Source organism: Ornithodoros turicata, chromosome 5, assembly GCF_037126465.1.
Source record: "Ornithodoros turicata isolate Travis chromosome 5, ASM3712646v1, whole genome shotgun sequence".
Classification (NCBI taxonomy): Eukaryota; Metazoa; Arthropoda; class Arachnida; order Ixodida; family Argasidae; genus Ornithodoros; species Ornithodoros turicata.
Genome location: NC_088205.1, coordinates 48,759,871 through 48,767,596, shown reverse-complemented (window position 1 = coordinate 48,767,596; position 7,726 = coordinate 48,759,871).

The window sequence follows — 7,726 nt, the reverse complement described above, 5'->3', positions numbered from 1 at the left end:
CATGAACTCTTTCTCAGAGATCAGCATTCGTCTTGGATGCCAGTGGCAACAGGTGACGAAACGTCGTGCGATCAGGCCCCAATTTATAAAAGTGTCAGGTTTTTACACAATACCGCACAAGCTGCTGTAAGCAGTGTTCGGCAGTGGGTTACTTGTAATCGGTTATCAAGAAATTATTTCTTAAATCAATGCTTTCAGTTTGAATAGTTTGCATGTGGTACCTGCCTCTGAAATTGTATGGGGGAACAGGAAGTTCTAAGGTAAAAAGGTTGCTGCACTTTACGTTTAGTTACTTCAATTTTCATATTTCTCTTAAAGTAAGTGCATGTATACTGCAACAGCTTAGTCCCTTTAGAATGTCCTGTTTCTTCTCTATATATAATCAGAGTGAACTCTCATCGCCTTTCACTACACTACGCCAACTTGTATTCAAATGGACCTTTTTCACATCGGCCTAGGCGCATGCGCATGACCTTGAGACGCGGAGAGGGTTATTGCTGTCTTCGCTAGATGGCGCGGTATGGGGACGACAGACATGGGGACCAGTGGGGAGACCGCACGAACGGCGCGAGCTCGTTGGTCCCACTCCGGACCGCTTTTGGTGCTTTGTACTACCCACGTGGATTTGCTTTGGCGAGCGCCGAGCGTGTTTCGCTGGAGAGCCGCTTGGATACGACGCGTTTCTGAAAAAGGTCCATTGATGCTGCTTACAAGTAACTTCATTCCCCAGGACTGCTCACAACATCATATAGACTGTGTACAAAACGTAAATGACTCTAGCATAACTTTTAAAAGGCAAAGTTGAACCTGCTTGCACGATGTCCCACATACGTCCATATATCCTAAAAAAGACGTTCCGGAGATATTCAGTGTGAAGCCCGACTAATGGCTTACATTTTGGAATTCAATGATGATATTCGCCATATTCCGGGTGAAGACAACTCCGCAGTGGATCATCGCAGTGGATCGCAGTCATGTATGGACATTGCGGATTTTTCACCTCACCCACCACATATTTCTAGCTGACATCGTCGCCATTGCAGTGGCACACGAGAGGGACGAGGCACTGTGGGCCCCCCCAAACGGTAGCCTCTCATTCCGCCAGTGTTCCATTCCTTGATCCTTCCGGCGTACCATTTTCGACGCCCTGCACAACATGGTCCACCCTGCCATACGAGCGACTCAGAAGTCAATTCAAACTGGCTATATTTGGACCGCCATGAACCGGGCTGTTCGGAACTGGCCATGGTCCTGCTTGGCATGTCAGCGCGCAAAAGTGCACTGCCACACCTTTCACGCCCCTGTTGGCCAGTTCCTTCCAAGCTTGACGCACGCTTCGACAAAATCCACACAGACCTCGTTGGCCCTGCTCAGGGCAAGCGCCTACACTGATCGGTTTACAAGATGGCCGTCATCACAGCAGAGACAGTTGCGTCCAACCCTGCGACAGGATGGATATCTCGCTTTGCGGGTACCCTCGACCATTACCACCAATCAAGGACGACAATTCACCTACAATACACCTCTTCAGATAATCTTCTTCACATCTTCTATGCAAGCAGCACATTCGGACCTCTTATCTAGACTGGCCTCGCTCTATATTTCCGAACGTCTCTTTCCCCAATTCGGACCTCTCACCAGACACTGTTCCACAGCCCAGACATGCCCTCCACCACTCGTGTCTTCGTTTCACCTGACGCATCCCGACGTACGCTCCATCCCCGTTAAGACGGCCCCCTTTCTTGTCTTTCACCACGCTGCCAAGCTGCCATACCCACATCCCTCACGGACCCAACAATGTGCCTCTGGACCGACCTAAGGCGGACTCGTGTGATTTAGTTACGTTCGCTTTCGGCGAGGGATGGCGGCACCATCGCAAAACTGTTTTCTTTGTTTTGCTTCCCTCCTGCGAGGGAAGTGATGTAATCAACACCAGCGTGCCGAACATGCTAGCAAACGACAAAACCATTATTTTCATATGCAGGGATCTGGAAAACTGCAGTAAGTTTGTCAAATTTGTTGCTTGCAATCAGTTCCTAAACTGTTACTCTAAGGAATAACATCATTTTGGCCCAGATATCGTGGCCGTGTATGCCGAGAGAAGCGATTTTGTTGCATCTCCTATAGACTCCCATGTATTGAAAATTTGACAAAACTTTAATATGCCGAAAATCAGTGGATCGCTTCAGACCTTCAAAAATGTCATTCCCTAGATAAACTTAAGAGGAACATGCCAGTATCTGTTCTGTGTAGAAACTTAGCGAGGTTTACGAGAACCCTGTGAACAAAATTCTCTATATACTTTCTTAAGAAGTGCGTATACCGTTACGACTGGATGCCATATTTCAACAACTCGCTATCGGTTGTCACGACTCGACGCCATGTTGGAACGATATTTCATCGGACGAGGCAGCATCCATGGATCCATCCAGCTGTGGGATAATAGCCCTAATCCCCATTGAGGAAAAGACATAGGCCGTCCAAGAACAATACCCAAGAAGAAGAAAGCCAGGGAAGAAAGGCGCCGGACTCTGCGTCCCGTGGGAACTGCTCCCCTTTAGGTGGAGCAAGGCCAGTTATGGAGTACGTGTCAAGGATGACCCCGTTGTCAAACCTTTATAAGCGATGGGCGCCATTGCCCATGGCTCTCATTCCCACTCTGACCATGTCACTGTAAATAAAGTTGTACAGTATGTGCTTCCCTCGCTGTGTCCCACCTTCGGCCCGCTACCACGCCGACATCAACACACCTGAGTCGCAACAGTACGCCTTAAAGGGACGGTCTCGTACCCCGTGCCCCTCTCATAAAGTGTACCATTTGATTGCCCTTTGTTGAAAATGGAGTACTGCGAATTTACCCGACAAAGCACGTCACGGTTATTAAATAACCGAATTAAATAGATAAATATTGCAGAGCATGCCGCGATCTGTGCTGGCAACAATAAGAACGGCCACGCCGCACTGCGGGAAAGTCCGTGATAGGATACAGAAATCGTCTGCTTTTGCACGCGCTAGTGCAGCGGCGTGAGCAGACGACCTTCAGACGTTACTGGGGACCGCAGCAACTCTCATACATTTTCTTTCAGTTCTCAGGCAAAAAACGCACATTCTAAGAAGTGGCCCACATGGTGGTTTAGAACAACTATATTAATCTTCAGAGAAAAGTTTAAAGTAGCAGGACAACCCCACACACAATCAGAAATTTGAAGTCGCCGGCCATGGGCGCGCGCGGTCACATCACAGCTCCGACCAAAAATATATTACGCGCGCTTCCATTACACTCGCCGTTGCACACCGATCATGTTTCGAAATATGACTACACGAAGAACGACGCCCTGACAGCGCTTATGATGGACGCCTCCGGTATTTCCGTGGGCGCGGTCCTTCTGCAGAAGGTCAGCGACTCCTGGTGTCCCATTGGTTTCTTCTCCAAGGCCTTAAAGCCGGCCGAGAAGAAATATAGCACATTAGGCCGAGAGCTCCTGTCGTCATACCTTGCTGTACGTCACTTTCGCCATTTCCTCGAGGGTCGAGCTTTCGCTATCCTGACTGACCACAAGACCCTCGTCCATGCTTTTCGGTCTGCCAGCAGCCCCTACTCCCCTTGGGAAATCCGCCACTTGTCCTTCTTCGCCGAGATGTGCACCGACATCCAGCACTTCAAATGCACACAAAACGGTCCTGCCGACACTCTCAGTCGCGTCGCGTCCTTATCAGCCGTCACCAACTCTGTGTCCCACTCTGCAATTGCTTCTGCTCAGTTGGCTGATGACGAGCTCGCAAAACTGCGCCACAGCCCCACTACCTCACTCAAGCTCGAAGATGTCGCAGTGCCGGATTCTTCCGTCACCCTCTGTTGCGACATCTCGACCTTCCAGCCAAGGCCATTCGTGCCTGTGTTGCTCCGGCAGGCTGTTTTCGACTCCTTGCACAGTTTGGCGCATCGTGGCGTACATCCCACCCAGAAGATCATTGCCGACCGAACGTCTGGCCTCGCACGAACACTGACATTCGTGCCAGGGTTGCTGCCTGCCTTCCGTGTCAGCGGCAAGATTCAGCGCCATACTGTCGCTCCCCTCGAGCCTTTCAACCTCCCACGCGCCCGGTTCGACACCGTTCAACTTGACATCGTCGGCCCCCTTCCACCATCCTCTGGCCACCGATACATCCTCACGGCCGTCGACCACTATACACGTTGGCCCGAAGCGACCCCCATGCCTGACTCGTCCGCCGAAACCGTTGCAAGGACCTTCCTGTCCTCTTGGATCCCACGGTTCGGTGTCCCATCCCAAGTCACCACCGACCGAGGCGCCCAGTTTCAGAGCCGTCTTTTCCACGCCCTGGCTACAACACTTAGCACATCCCGGGTCCGCACTACATCCTACCACCCCGCTTCCAGTGGCCTTGTCGAGCGCCTCCACTGCCACCTCAAGACCGCTCTCATGACATATGAAGACAGGGTGCACTGGGTTGACCACCTCCCTTTAGTCCTCCTTGGCCTCCGCACCGCCCTCAAACCCGACTTGAGCTGCAGCGCTGTTCGCTGCAGTGCCCAGCGGCTCCCTGCGGACTTCCTCGTGCTTTGCCGCCATGATGTGCCCCCAACTGATTATCTCCGGGGCCTTCCCGACTTCTTTGCCCGCCTGCGCCCTGTTCCTACGTGCGCCAACCCCTCCCGCGCGCCCTATGTTCCGCAGCAGCTAGAGTCCATTTCCCATGTTTTCCTCCAGACGGACGCCGTGAAGAAGTCTCTCGCATTGCCCTACACCGGCCCTCATCCCGTCATCAGCTGCGCTGGCAAGAATTTCTGCATCTCCATCAACAGCAAAGAAGACATTGTCAGCGTGGACCGGTTGAAGCCCGCTGCCATCGAGAACCTTACCTCCTTTGACTACGGACCCTCCGGTTTCCACCTCCTCACTCACACCGAAATCCAAGCACGTCACTTGGTTGGACAGCCCTCTGCTGTCTCTAGTGTGTGTGTGTGTGGGGGGGGGGGGGGCTATGTGGCGCCAGGCCTCGTGTCATCGTCATCGAGGCGCGCTACGCGAGCTGGTATGTTCCGTGCAAATCAGTTCGGCTACCATCAGCAGTTGGATCATCGGTTCTGGCCGAATAAGCACGTTTCTTTTGAGTTCCCGTCTATTTTCTGAGTCATGAATTCAACCCAGGGTGCTTCTCCAGGTTACAATTACCATGACAACGGCGACGTACCCGCAGTGCGACGTCATGCGTGACGTTGCATGAGAGTGAAGCGTCGTCTGCTATTACGGCACGTTTCGACAAATTCCTAAAAACGACTTGGTTATTCCGAATGAAACTTTGACGGTTGTATGTGTACAGTACTTGTGAAGTTTTGGCTGTTTCGGAATCGCCCCTGCTGTTACGAGACCGCCCCTTTAAGCTGGCCTATCTTACACCCTACGACGACCCTGCCACTCCCACAACACTCTATCTGTTTCGAATCCTCCACGGCTCCCTGTGCCTGTACAGTACGTGTGATTCAAGAAGTAACTCGTTCAACCTTCCACTACGCCTCACCACCGATGCGCATCCTCCACTGTCGCCTACAGCAGAGAGGGGGAGCCGTTGTAGCAGCAGGACCATCATCGACAGCACCTGCTCAGCGCATACCCACGAGTGTGGGTACAATCACCGGGAGAGACACCAAGCACCTGAACCAAGAACCGATCCAAGAATAGGGACCAAAAGGGAGGACCAAGCGTCACGAACTCGCCGGAGATGCTGATATTCCATAAATGCTCGAAAAATGTGGTTTCATTATTATTTTTAGTAGTTCTTCAAATAGGCGGAGAGTTTTCAATCTGCCGGAGGGGGCCCGGGCACAACGCCCCTCCCCCTTTTTCATACACAGAGCTCAGGCAGGGCATCGGGAATTCAGTGTTGTTACGTTGTGAGGCAAATTTTCACAGGATTTTCATCGTCACTCGCATGAAACACGCGATTCTTAGGATACGACCCGAAACGTTCAGCTTGAGTGTCAGCTGGGTAGACTTTCCGGAGAGGGCATGCCCCCCCCCCCCCGGGAAAGTTCCGGGGGGGCTCAGGCCCCCAAGCCCCCCCCCCCCCCCCTACGCAGTCGGCGCCTATGGTTCTTCATTACTACTTCTGAAGGAGCGGCTTCTGTCTGTTCGGTGGTCAAAGGCGCTCAAGCCTATCTAATTGCAGACCATGTCGAGCGCTTCCAAGAGAGGATTATGAGCAATTTCTGGTCAGGAAATTGCCTGGAGGGTTGTAGCCTGAAGCAGACTCGTCAAGCTGTCCATCAGGCGTTGCCATGCAAATTATTTTTGCTATGTCGTGTACTGAAACTGCGCAGCGAAAGCTACAAAAGCAGTCCGTGAAAGCAGCCGCGGATATGATCCTTGTGCTTGAGCTAGGTAGGAGTCGCATGGCAGGGGAATAGCCTACGTCACAACGATCCTTCATTCTCCAATACGCTCTTTCCAAGAGTGGAGGATTTTCTGAAGGTGTGCGGAACAGAGGCCAAGTGCACACGCTGCAGATCACCTGCCCAGTTGTTCTCTCGCAGGGGCTTGTTTTTATTTGTTTGTTCATTTATCAAATGCAACAAGAAAGAAAAAAGCTTTGGGCGAGGGGTCACCTCAGTGCTCTTTCAAGGTCTATGAATCATATCAGATGCAGCAGGTACTGACGAGATGGCAACAGAGTGGAGTCATGTTAACCAAAAGGGCATTGTAACACAGTCACGCTTTTATAATGCTGTCACAGATAATGTTTCGATAATTCTGCGATTATAATTTTTCTTTCATAGCAGTGCTGTGAACTGTTTATTACAATCACATGCCAAACTGGTACTTTAATATCTACAAAACTCACTGTAGGGATTATCACTCCAGGAACTTAGGTGAAACTTCCAGACACTGATCCCAGAATGTTTGACAATCTGTGTCAGATAACTTCCTTCGGTATTTTTTCTCGGTAACCATTACACAGTAGACCCTCGCTATAACGCAGTCATCGGGACCAGAAAAAAAAATCGATATAAGCGGTATTTTCATAAAAGCGGGAGCACCATAAATACAGTGTAATCTGACCAAAATTTCGTCGAAATTGCGTTGAAGCACATAAGAACAAGTAATTTCAAGAAAACAGTGAGAAGAGCAGTCTTACAAACCTTTATTGTGGAGAGAAAAAGTCCGTAATCTCATATTGCCTGGCGATCTTGCTGGGTCGCAGCAGCGAGTCTTCCAGTTTCTTACGGCACTGCATAAGTCATCACTACCGCATTCGACTTTGTTGCGCAAAAAACGGAGTATATTACGGGTTTCCGCCATCGACATGGGGGTGGTCCATGCTCCAACTCTTCGTTTTGACTTTTCGCACCCAACACAATGTCGTGTGGCAGCAACAATAGACACGTCCGCATCTTTTTTTTTTAAATTCCGTGTTAGTCCGCGAAGCAACTGTGGCTATGAGCGGCGTACAGACGTGGACATATGGAGAGAGGACAGCAGGAAGGAGTGGGGGACAGGGGGGTTAGTGTGCGTCCTGGGCCGACTTCAAGGGGAACTGTGCCGACATTCGACTGGAGAGTCAGGATTCGAACCCGTGTCACCTCCCAGGCCACTGTAGCTGGTCGTCCGCATCCACAAGCGCGAAAGAATCGAAGACCCTGGTCCATGGGTTGTATATGGATCGTCCATGCAATCCTTCGGCATAGTAGCGTTTCGAAAGCAGCGCG